Here is a 12,790-nt window from a genome sequence, read left to right as displayed (position 1 = left end):
GCAATGGGTGCATTGTTTAGCTTGACTCTGGGGCAATGGAAGCATTGTTTAGCTTGACTCTGGAGCAATGGAAGCATTGTTTAGCTTGACTCTGGGGCAATGGATGCATTGTTTAGCTTGACTCGGGGGCAATGGAAGCATTGTTTAGCTTGACTCTGGGAAATGGAAGCATTGTTTAGCTTGACTCTGGGGCAATGGAAGCCTTGTTTAGCTTGACTCTGGGGCAACAGAAGCATTGTTTAGCTTTACTGGGGGGCAATGGCAACATTCCTTGACTCTGGGGCAATGGTGCATTCCATGACTCAGAGGCAATAGAAGCATTGTTTAGCTTGACACAGGGCAGTGGAAGCATTAACTTGATGCTAGGGCAAAGAAAGCATTGTTTAATGATGAACTAACAGAAGCATTGCTTATCTAGACACTCAGTCTATAGAAGCATTCTGTTGCCTGGATGTGCATTGCTCTGGCCTTTTGTTCTTGTGCGCTGTGGTACCAGATCTGCTGTTGAGTACTTGGAAAATCTTTGTACAGCCAATGATCATATTTCACTGGTTGTATACTCAAGCTTGGAGCTTTTAGGAGGACTCTACCTTCCATGTATACACTTTCATCTGACTTTGCCTGGCCTATCTCAACACTTCCCAGTCCCATTCAGCATAGAGCGCATGGCATTAAGTGTAGCGACGTTTGTCAATGTATGGGAGTCGTGAAGATTAAGCTGCTGACCTCACTAGTCCTCTTCTGCCCCCGCTCATTCAGGTACTTTGTCTTTACGTCCAGCAGTTGGTGTACCTTTGAGCTATACATCCTCTTGCCCTCCATGTACCTGTAGTCTAGCCTATAGGTCCTGGAAACATTTAAAGTGTAGATTACTAAATCTAGCTATTGGTTTTACATATTAGTGCTGTCAAAATACCTCAATAAAGGGAATTATTTCATACCATCGAAATAGTCTAGCTCCATAATTCTCAGAAATGTTCTTGTTGCAGTAATTACCATTTTCAATTAATAGGAATCCCAGAACTGTTTACATCTAGGAAAAACAAACCTAATACATAGCCTTTAACGTATGGCAGCCATGGGTTTCTGTGGTATTTACAAACCACTAAGTCTTTGGTCTTGTGGTTATTATGGAAGATTTTTCTCATTTCATTAATAGCAAGTTTAATGAGCAGTACTTAATTTGAGCCTGTGCTTTCCGGTGCGCAGCACCGGCACTTTATTCTCACCGCCAGTTCTAATGACAGTCTACCACATGGTGGATCTGTCCTTCAAACATTGAGGTGAGCAGACAAAGAGCGTTTAATATTTCAATATACATAAAAAACAAATATCTGCCCCCCCCCTCGCCATTCTTAAAACTTTGGGTTGCTCAGAATTGTTACACTTGTAAGGTGTGATGGTTAGTAGTTGTGTTAGTACTGTTATTGGCAGCTCTGGCAGTTGGTGGTGCAAGCTTCAAGGGCCTCCTGAGAAAAAAACGTTTTTAATACAAATTAAGTACTGTTGATGAGCTCTCGAGCACCCATACTGATTTCCAGAGAGAAGCCCTACCCTAAAATACCATGTTTCATCTACAAAGTCTTCAATGGGCCAATGTTTTTCATGAATAAATGGCTAGCTCCTTCACCATCACAAATTCATCAAGCCTCAGCATACTCTGACCACCAGGTTCACCGTCGATTCGCTTCGGCAACTGCTGCCGGCCTAGACCAATCCTCAACGGAGCCTTGAGTTACCACTGGCCACCATTTGAAGACCCCTCTTCACCAATATCTGACACAATGTCCTTATTGAAAGACACACCTAGAAATATTGACCATGTCATGAGCAGGCACAAATCAAGCACCACAAATATCTCCAGAATAACCTATTAGCACGATTTTTCCTATAATCCGTATTTGAGTGGACCGTACATTTTTGTAAAGGGAGAAACACTGGCAGGTTGATGCCTTTCTCGCCTAAAAAGCCATTGGTTGGCTAGTTTTGTATTGTATATAAATAATAAAATATCTGGTAGCCCTTCCAAGAGATCATTGTATATACAAACCATATTATAGGTGAGTGGTAAAATAAGGTGTCCTTCACAGCTTTTTCCTACGAGTAGTTGTGTCGTACAACTGGAGTGTGAGTTACACCTGTATTTCTAGGAGTAAGCCGTAGAAAAACAGCAAAGATGACAGTGGAAATTCTTGTGGTTAGTGAGAACTACAGACAACCACGCCGAAGAAAGTACCTGAAAAACCCTTTCTCTTGAGTGTCGGCTAACCAGGGACTTGTCGCACAGATGATGCTGTCTTCAGCAGCTGCAGCTCCTCTGGTAGGCGGAGGCGTGTGGCCCCACTGCTTTAAAGCAGTGCAAAGGAAAAAAAAAATAATAATTAGGGAGTAATATTATCAATTTATTTTTTGGATTGGAGTTGCTGCCAGGTTATGGCGGGCTGGGCTGAGCCCTTTCGTCTCAGGGAGGAGCAGTGGCTGATGCTGCACCTAAAGTGCACATGACTGTTTGGCTGGCCGCCTCGTGCCGGACAAACAGTCATGCGCACTTTGCATGTTCTCCACCCAGGCTGCATTAAAGCCTGTGTGGAGAACATGCCCAGGGTTCCATTCCCTCTCTGAGCGCTGAACCACGGCTCTCAGACCAATCAGAACCCTGCAATGAGCAGCGTCGTGATTGGTCAGGGCAGTCTGGAAGCCTGGGTGTTTCCTGTTCCTGCTTGAGGAAAGGCGTATGCTGGAGACGGCGACCAGCAGGTAAGTTTTATTTTTTATTTATATCCTAACCCCACTTGTCCTCTACCAGCTGCCACTGATCTTGAGGCATGGTGAAAGATCACACATGAAGCAGCATGACTTCAGCTGAGCAGTAGGATTCTTGAAGCTTGCAAATAAGTAATTTTGCTCACTTTTAAAAAAAAATGTATATAGGAAAACACACTTTATCCAAGTTATAGATATATCAGTGTTGTATGCAAGTAAAATAATATACAAATGTGTGTGTGAACTTCTAAATTTCTACAGGAAAGGATCAATAAATTATCAAAATAACAAATAAGAGATCTCTGTTAGGACCCTGAGTGACCCTGAACACGGTACCAACGCCATGGCTCTCCTGGGTCTCGAAGACCTCCAGGGTTCATCTAGTGGGGTGCTGGTCATATAGTTTTTGGGAGAATATTGGTCACAATGAATCACCTTTCTCAGCAGCGATAGTATATGCTCCGAACATACCAGATCACTACTTTGTCCCAGACGCAATAGAGATCCAGACTTGTGATTATTTTATTCTAATTTAGGTACTTTTCAGATCTATTTACATACTTGTGTATATTTATGCCATGACTGTAAAAATGTGGCCCAATAGCACATTATTTAGAGCACGTGTACTAATAAACATGCATTCATACCTTTATTACTACGTTGCAAAAAATCAAATGACAGTTTATTGCCAAAATACAGCAAAACTGACCGGAGAAAAACACCGCTTCCTACGGGACAGACTGCACGTAGCATTTACTAACCGAAGTACGAGTTTACAAAGCCACTTCAATGCAGTTTTACCTTACTGCACAGATATAAACCCATGTATTCGGATTACATTTACATATCTCCTGTTAAAACAAATACACAAGAAAAAATGCCATGAAATATACTGTGTACGCAGATGCGTAGAACGTAATATGCTATTTATTACCATTGTTGAGGGTGTGGAGGGGCATTAGCTCCCTGGCTCCTCCTGTTATGTGTCATTGCCCCTCCCACACTCAACAATGGTAATTAGAATATATACTCAGGGGCTCATTCATGAGAAAGCCACCTTGCAGCTCTGCACTGCATGACAGGCAAAGAACAAGAAAGCACCGTATTGAAGGCAATATGGCGCATTCCTTTCCTTTCTCCTGACGCTTGTTTGGCTGCCTAGTGCCAATGCAGGCACCCTTGCACCATAGTGGCTGTGTTGCATGGAACCTCCCTGCACAAAAACAATCCAGGGAGGTATATTCCTCTTTCCATGTGTGCTGCAGACTGTAGCACACATGGAAAGAAGAAGAAACATGGCGAAATAGAGATATTTCTCCTAGTTACGCCTCCCCTGAGAAGGAGTAAGATTTTGGTGCTTTGCCAGGTGTCCAAGTTCTTCTAAATCTGGGCATGCATAAAAAACCATGGGAACACCCACGCAACCCCCATGGAAAGCCTTCCCAGGGCAAGAGTGACGCAATGCAGCAATTTGCGTTGTGTTGCCTTACTCCTGACTTTTGGAGCCACTCAGAGCCATGTAAAGTGGCTTTCAAAATCTGACGTGGAGGTTTGCGTCATGCATGTACCACATTGAGTGGTGCAAATGTGACTCAAGCCTCTCATAAATATTTCCCTTGTCGTTTTAAATGGAAATACAGAAGTGCTGGTACTCTAGTCACAGAACATTTAGCTCCTGAGCATTGCCAGAACACTCCCATTAAATATGTTGCAACGGCGCTGAAAAGTGCAGTTGATCTCGCTTTCGAAGGAAAGAAGTATCAGATAGTACCTGGGCATTTAAAGCAATATATGTGTATATATATATGTATATTATATAAGTGTGACTTCTCGAATATATAATCAGTATTGACATAATACTCATGTATTTGTATGATCTGAGCAAGAGTAGTATCTAAGCTTTTATAGCCCACTTGGGCGGAACCCTCTTACCTTATTAATTTCTTACCTTCTTTCCTTTTTTGTACACTAGCATAATTCTCTTATCCATTTGCACTTGCATTTTAGTGTGCAGAGAAGTAAGAAATGATATACCTTAATAATGGAGTATTGTGATTGATTGTATTTATAAAGTACATTTAGAGGGTCTCATTCCCTAAATAATCATGTTATTTTATCCACAGCACAGGCAATAATGACAAGAGATTGATTTAATCTATCTTATTTCTAATTTTCAATTTTGTTACATTGATTCTTAGCGTTTTGCTACTAACAACATTTTTGGGTTGAATAGTATTTTCCTTATGTCCTTATCTGTGACATGGTTGACATTAATTTAAAAACATACTCCTGAATGGCGCCAAGTTATGTGAGCACGTTGGTTTAACCACCGAAACGCGTCAGGAGCCTTCTGTTTAATAGACAGGGATGGACTGGCCATAGCGGGCACCGGGCAATACCTCGGTGCGCCGTATGGGTGGGGGCAGTTTTTGGACCCCTGGGTGCCGTTTTTGTTACAGAGCCGTTTTTGCAGCATAGCTGCAAACTCGGCCCTCTACCAAAATCAGCCGAAAACTGGGCCAGCGAAGAGCTCGGCGCAGGGCCGTTTCAGCCATTAGGCAGGACTAGGCGGCTGCCTAGGGCGGCAAAATGGGGAGGGCGGCAAAAGTCATGCGGGCAGCAGCACCGAGTGAAGTGCACTGTGCAAGGGCACCTGCTGCTTGTACTCATGCTGCTGCGCGGCTTAGAGCGCACCCTAGATTAGTGCCGGCGCACTCCAGTTTGTGGCGTGTGTGGAGCGGGACAAACTAATACACTAACAATGTAAGTATGGGACCCCAGGGCCGTCAATCTTGTAGCGCGGGATAGCGCTACCAATGACAGCCCTGGGCAACATTTTTGGCCAATCCGTTAGCAGTGCTTCAGCAGCCAGTGACGGTGACGCGCACCACCCTCTCTATCGGCGCGCGGGGGACGGATTGTGTATTGGCTGGCGCGCTGCTCTGGTGCTTGCAAACAGGCAGCACAGCCGTGGACGTACCATACGTGACTTTCACCCGAGAGCAGTGCACCGGTGAGTCAGCAGTGTCAGCGAAGGCTGCTGCAAACGTAAATGCAATGTATTAATGTTCACTGTGACTAAGGCCTGTTAATGTTGTATTTGTAAATGAGGCCTGTGAGTCTCCGAGCTCGTCCTTATGGCCCCAGAGACTGGCCACAACATAGAGAGCTGGACAGCACTGTGAGGGCGCGGTGAGGTACGGATGGTGGCGCGGGCGGGTCTGTTTGTTGCAGCAGGCCCTGTATTTGTATTAATGTTCGGTAAGGCCTGTTAATGTTGTAAATGAGCCCCTTGAGTCTCTCTTGGTGGCCACTGCCCACCTACTGGCAGATCTATGTCAGGAAGGTGCGGATCACTGTGTATTGAACTTTGCTGAGTGGGCGCCATGGTCATTGCATCGGGTGGGCAACGTTTTTTGCTTTTCAAAAAACAAACCCCCAAACCAATGGCTCAGGTGCACGATAATTTATCTCACTGCTTGTTAGGGTCATTGTTTGACTTTGCTGCGGGGGGGGATACCGTGATTGTCACCCTGCCTCAGATAAGGCACAGTGACCGTTACTATGACCTGGGAGCCTGGTGGCGTTTGGCTGATCATTTACGAGGTTAATGTCAGCAGAGGAAGCTGAGGCTGTACTGATGGACACAGTGCTTCTCCCACTTCTAAACAGGGCAGAGGAGCTGTGACTTTGACAGAGTAGAACACCCTTCCCCGCGGAGCAGAACACCCGTATGTAGTAGACTGGCGCACAACACAGAGAGCTGGGCAGCACCGTGAGGGCGGGGTCAGGTATGGATGGTGGCGTGGGGCGGGTCTGTTTGTTGCAGCAGGCGGGCTAAATAGTACAACAACACATACCTAGGTGTACAAATAAATGTAATACCCCATGGAAAATAAATGTGTTCCAAAAAAAAAGGTATGAGAAGCGAGTGTGCATATTAAGAGGTAATGTCTGTTATAACTACACTACAGTTAGGGAGGGACGGAGTTTTACACTGTTATCCTGAGCGGCTTAAAACTTTACTCGAGGATCCAATTTTAAGTCATCACACAGCTATGTATACACATGTTTTCAAAGTTTAGCAATATTAGGCTATGTATAATACTCCCAGAATGTTCTCTGATTTGATGCAAATATTTGCAGAAGCTTGAAAGCAAGATTGAGGGTTCTTTGCTTTCAAAATAAAATGTTCATTAAAAAATGAAAGCAAGAAATAAAACATTTCGCTAAACTACTGCAAAGTTTCAGGTACCATTTCTTTGCCGAATCATTTCATAACATGTGTTGATGCATGCTAGTATTTCCCAAAAATATTCAGAATGGAAAATCAGTGTAACCAGTTTCAATAAGATTATGGGAAATAAAAATAAACCAGCAAGGGCAGTAGGGTCTTAAATTGGTGGTCAGCTTTTTAGGTCGAGCAGACCTAAAAAGCATGCGAAGCTTGCTTTGTCTGCGAAGACATATTTTGCTGGCGTGTCTGGAGGAATGTGAGACAGCGTTCGCCCACGCGCCTCGCTGTCTCGGATTCCTCCTCGAGGGCGCGCACGGCGCTGTGCCCATCTCCTGCCTCGGAAGCACCACACACGCATGCGCATTCACAGAGACACACAAGCGCCCATGCACGCACCCATACATACAGAGAACACATCGACGCCGTCGCATACACACCCACACACACTGCATACACACACGCATACACAGAGACACACACACAAGCACGCACGCACCCATACATACAGAGAACCCAGATTCCCCCTCGTGAGCGTGCCTTTGCTGCTGGGTGCTTGCTGTGTCAGTTTCGCTTTCGCTGTGGAGCTTGTTCTCTTTAATGACACCCTTTCACCCCTCCTCATACACCGCTTGACCCCCGCTTATGAACCGCTATCCAAAAAAAAAACACCAGCGACTCCTACAATTCTCTCTTTATGCGTGCGGATTGGTGCCGCACCAGCAATCACTTCGCGGGCAGAGGACTGACACTTTCGCCCCTCCTCCCACCAGCCTCTCCCATCTTGTGCCTGTGTGAGGACACGAGCCCCTCCACTCATCCTAGCACAGTGATCCGCGCTGCCCCCCTTCTTGTGTACCCGCTCCCTCCTCTATCACCGGCAACACAACAAATAGTGCCAGGCTCAGGTAGCGCTACGTTTCTCGCGGCCATCTGGCTACAAGGAGGAGTCGGTCTCATCCACGCACCCATAACAAAGCGGGGCGCGGCAGCAGCGGAGCCCCGTCAAGGGGCACCTTCACCGAGGCAGAGAGGCGCTGCCACTTAAAATCCCTACCGGCGAACAGACCCGTCACGACAGCCTTGCCTGCTGCGGGCCTACCCACGAGCACCCGGAAGGGGCTGACAGGAGGACCCTCCGCACCCTGGAAACTACCAAAGAGTCCCATGCCTCCCTCTGAGCCCAGCTCCAGGACCTGACCGATTGTCCCCAATGCCGTCCCGGCCCCCACACTCACCTCGGTGCCCACGGCGGACGCTCGGCTCAGTCCTCCCCGAAGGCTGCTACGGCCGGACACGGGTGAAAGGAATCAGAGAGCTGCGAGCTCCGGCACAGGCTCACCGCGCCTGCGCACACTAACAGCTCCGCGCGCTCGCTGCACCTGCGCACAGCAACAGTGCCTCTGCCCGGCATGAGCTAAATAAAAATAAAAGACACCCAGAGTTTTAGTAGAAGGCAGGGAGTTTCATTTCGAAACAGGGATAATTGTCCGGCCAAAGCCCAACTGCGCAGACACCAGGGCACGATTCTTACACAAATAGGAACCTTGTGCAAGTGGGTCCATAACCAGACCTCCTGCGTGCCCAGCGCGTGTCTGTTATTGATCAGCTTTTTCTGCCTGTCCTCGAGCTGCTCGGACACTGCACTTCTGCGCTCCTGACTTTCTACAAACAATTCTGGGCCCGGGGGCAGCTGCAGGGCCCGAAGAGGCCCCCGACGAGCCTCGGAAACCCCTTGTCATGATCACCGCCCTGCTAGCCCGGGCCTGGGCCACCGTCAGCTTCCTGGAGGCCTCGGCCCTTGGCGAGGTAAGAGGGGCAGGGGGTGGTTATGGGGAAGGGGCCAAATGATGCTGGTGTGCAGATCCCTGTGTTTTTGTGAATTAAACATTCCTAACATGATTGCGTCATAAAGGGTGTTTCTAATAGTGCAAGATGAATGTGGGTTTTCACCTACACATCCCAGCATGTGGCGTATCAGATAGCTCTTTGGGTTGATTCCCTACTGCAGAGGACTATCCACTACCCTTTCACTCAAAGGCCTGCAGATGGTGCAAAAAAAGTGCAGTAGCATTATTTAAGTTCTAATGCAGAATTAGGGTTGCCACCTTTCTCAGAAAACCTTTGTTTACGTTTTGGGTTTCTGGAACAGCCAAGAAATGGTAGCCAAAAAAGAATGAGTGAACTTTGTTAGGACTCTTTGTTACATGTAAAATGACCCTCTCTTCGTTCTAATAATCATTCTTCAAGATTTAGACAACTCTCAAATAGTTTTCAACATATTTCTTTATGTGTTTACTGTTTTAGCTTTGTTTCATCGTTCTAATAATCATTCTTTAAAGATTTATTTAAAGATTTAGACAAATCTCAAATAGTTTAACATATTTCTTTGTGTTTACTGTTTTAGCATTATGTAGTGGCCTCAGCGCCACCACCTCATCAATATGTGCAACCATTCGAAAACAACTGGTTCAAATATGTTCTCTCAATGTTTCAAGCTTTATTACAAATGTCACAAAAAGATGCTAATATTTCACTTCTGTTCTTGGATTTTCGTCACAATAAAATACACTGAACATGATCTTCACAAAAGTTATTTACAAAAGTTTAAGCTATTGCAGTTATAAATTACAATAACTTTTATTTAAGTATTCATTATTAAAAAAAATTAAAAGCCATTGTTATTTGTAATATCAATACATCTAAGTCACGTAAATACAACACATATTGCATTACAAATGCTATAGGTGTCACATTTGCGAAAGTTATAACTATTGGCATTGTCTATGACAAAGCTATTAATTTCGCTATTTTCAAAACCAACACATAAATACAAAAATTGTCATTTACAATAACAATAGCTCAAAATTTCCTAATGCGAGACCTATTGCATTGGAAATGTTTGTTAGTTTTGTCAATGTGTGAATTGTTTTGGCATGGTTTTGGAAAACCTTATTGGTGTTGGAGCTGCCGGGCCCTCACCATTATAACGAACATTGGCAAAAGCAAAAATAGTTTTTGGTCTCAAAAAGCACACAGTGACACAGTTACTGGCACTGAACAAAACTTCTTTGTGTGCCAATATGCTCCTGAAGTCAGCCGATAGAGAGAGAGAGACAGAATTTGAATAAACGTGGAAGGTCATGGTCAACGCCAAACCAAATTAGGGGCCCAATTATTAAAGTTTCAAAAGGGCACCCATGGTATATGTCCTTGCATTAAGAGAAGCTATATGGCTTTCTCAAGCATTTGCAAGAGTAGGACAAGAAATAGTAAATACGTTTCCAGCATTTCTCAGTAAGGGAAAAGATTAGAGAAGAGTTGTTGAAAACCCTTAAAATATGCAAGTTAGTTGGTTTGCACCAACTCAAAGGAGCATTCTAACCCTGAAAATATTGCTTAACGCTACCTTCAGCCCCAGTATGTTGATCTGCAGAAACATGGTAACATAAGGGGATTGCAAGTATCAAACACTACTATGGTATGAGCCCTGGCATAATCAGAGAGGCTATATCAGAGCTCTTATATAATGAGATTGCAGCCATAATTTGTCGCTGCACTACATGGCACCAAAGGGACAAGTGGATTTTGTTACAGGACAAGTAGATTTGTTTTTTTTATTTGTTTTATTTTTAACTATAAAGTGACCAAAATAATTGTTTGCAATAAATTGTTTGTTTATGATTTTAATGGAAATGTTTTTTTAATTATGATAACTGATTTGGAAATAATGTACACCATGACCAAATAGAATACTGATATTTTAACAATTTTTTCAATAAATCATTGAAATTTTAAACTCATGTGTGAGAATGTGCTCTTGTTGAAGAATTGTCCCAAAATAGTTTTGGACATTTGGTAACTCTCGCTTTGACCATACTTATGTTGGGTGGGAAGGGCGCACGAAGGTCTAGTGACCCATGAGGATCATTATCCACACTAATATAATAAAGAGAGAGCCCAAACCTTTGAGGCGGGTAATCTCAGGAACCACAGCACCAATCACAACACCCAATACAGCGTTGGAAAGGGCAGTTGCAGCAGAAGGACATAGGTTATGCAGACGCCCACCATATACATTTAAAAAGTAAAAGAACGTACCAGCAAAGTAGTCCCTTGTGGGCGTGTCTGCGTTGTTTTGTGGGCTTGTGCTGGGGGGCGTGACAAATGCTGGGGGCATGTGGTTCGTTCCGCCCTTCGGGCTGGACTGTTCCCATGAGGCACAGGGTCAAGGCTGATTTGCATATGGCCATGTCTGAACTGGGGTGGTGTGGAGTGCAAGAAAACAATGGATTTAGGCCCAGATCTCTGTACTGGGGTGAATGTATGACATTGTTCTGCATTCTGTCCAACTGTTGTTTTTGCATTTGTCACCCCGAGTGGAATGAGTATGCTCAGGCGTGAGTCCCATGCTCTCCACACCACTGGGGTGAATCTATCCTGGCTGAAGACGGCTGATAGCCAGAAATTGGTCCTAGGATGCTTGAGTCTGGTTCAGGAAAGACATGGCTTGACAGTTCGGCCTGGAATGTTCCCATGAGGCACAGGGTCAAGACTGATTTGCATATGGCCATGTCTGAACAGGGGTGGTGTGGAGTGCAAAAAAAATGATGGATTTAGGCCAAGATCTCTGTATTGGGGTGAATGTATGAAATGTTTCTGCATTCTGTCCATCAACTGCTGTTTTTACATTCCGCCCTTCATGCCATGTCTCATATCGTATGCGGGGGGGGGGGTGTGTGCACCCCATAATCAAAACCCACCCTTACTCCTTAAAATACCCCAACACCCTTAAACCCTAACCCATCTTAACCCTATAAATATACCCTGTACCCCAAAACCCAAACCTATACCTAAATCCTAAAAATACCCCTGTACCCCATAAACCAAACCTATCCCTGAACCCTTAAAATACCCATGTACCCCAAAACCCAAACCTACCCCTGAACCCTAAAAATCCCCCTTCACCCCAAAACCCAAACCTACCCCTGAACCCTAAAAATACCCCTGTATCCCAAAACCCAAACCTACCCCTGAACCCTAAAATACCCCTGTACCCCAAAACCCAAATCTAGCCCTGAACCCTAAAAATAGCCCCGTACCTCAAAACCCAAACCTAGCCCTGAACCCATAAAATATCCCTGTACCCCAAAACCCAAAACTACCCCTGTACCCTAAAAACACCCCAAAACCCAAACCTAGCCCTGAACCCTAAAAATACGCCTGTACCCCAAAACCCATACCTATCCCTAAACGCTAAAACTACCCCTGTACCCCATAACCCAAAACTATATCTGAACCCTTAAAATACGCAAACACCCCAAAACATATATCTCAGTACCCCAAAACATATACCCCTATACCCATAATTACCTTATCCAAACATTTTAAAAAAAACATGCTTTTATTATTCATGCATTTACAACGAACTTTGTTGTAAATGTACGCGTGGTAAAAGCATATAAAATGTAATGCCATGCGTTATAATGGCATTGCGGAGCCATGGTACTTTTATAATGAAAGTATGCAGAGTGATGGTCTGCGGAAAGAAAGTTGCCGAATAATGGGTGTTAACCCTACCCCGGTAAGTACATTGGTGGCACGGTGGCCCACATCTCCAGCAACATACTCATATTTTTTCACCACCGATTTGAAAAATGCATAGGTCTCTCTCATTGATGGCCAGCACCGACATACACTTTTAGACACACCTCCCGCCACAAGTTCTAGAATTGTGAACTTTAGAGCTGGGGAGCTACGTTTGAATCTCGGCATCAGGTCAACATCCTGTGA

The sequence above is a fragment of the Lissotriton vulgaris genome, chromosome 1_1 (assembly GCF_964263255.1).
Source record: "Lissotriton vulgaris chromosome 1_1, aLisVul1.2, whole genome shotgun sequence".
NCBI classification, from domain to species: Eukaryota; Metazoa; Chordata; class Amphibia; order Caudata; family Salamandridae; genus Lissotriton; species Lissotriton vulgaris.
Note: the sequence above shows the minus strand (reverse complement) of the source record.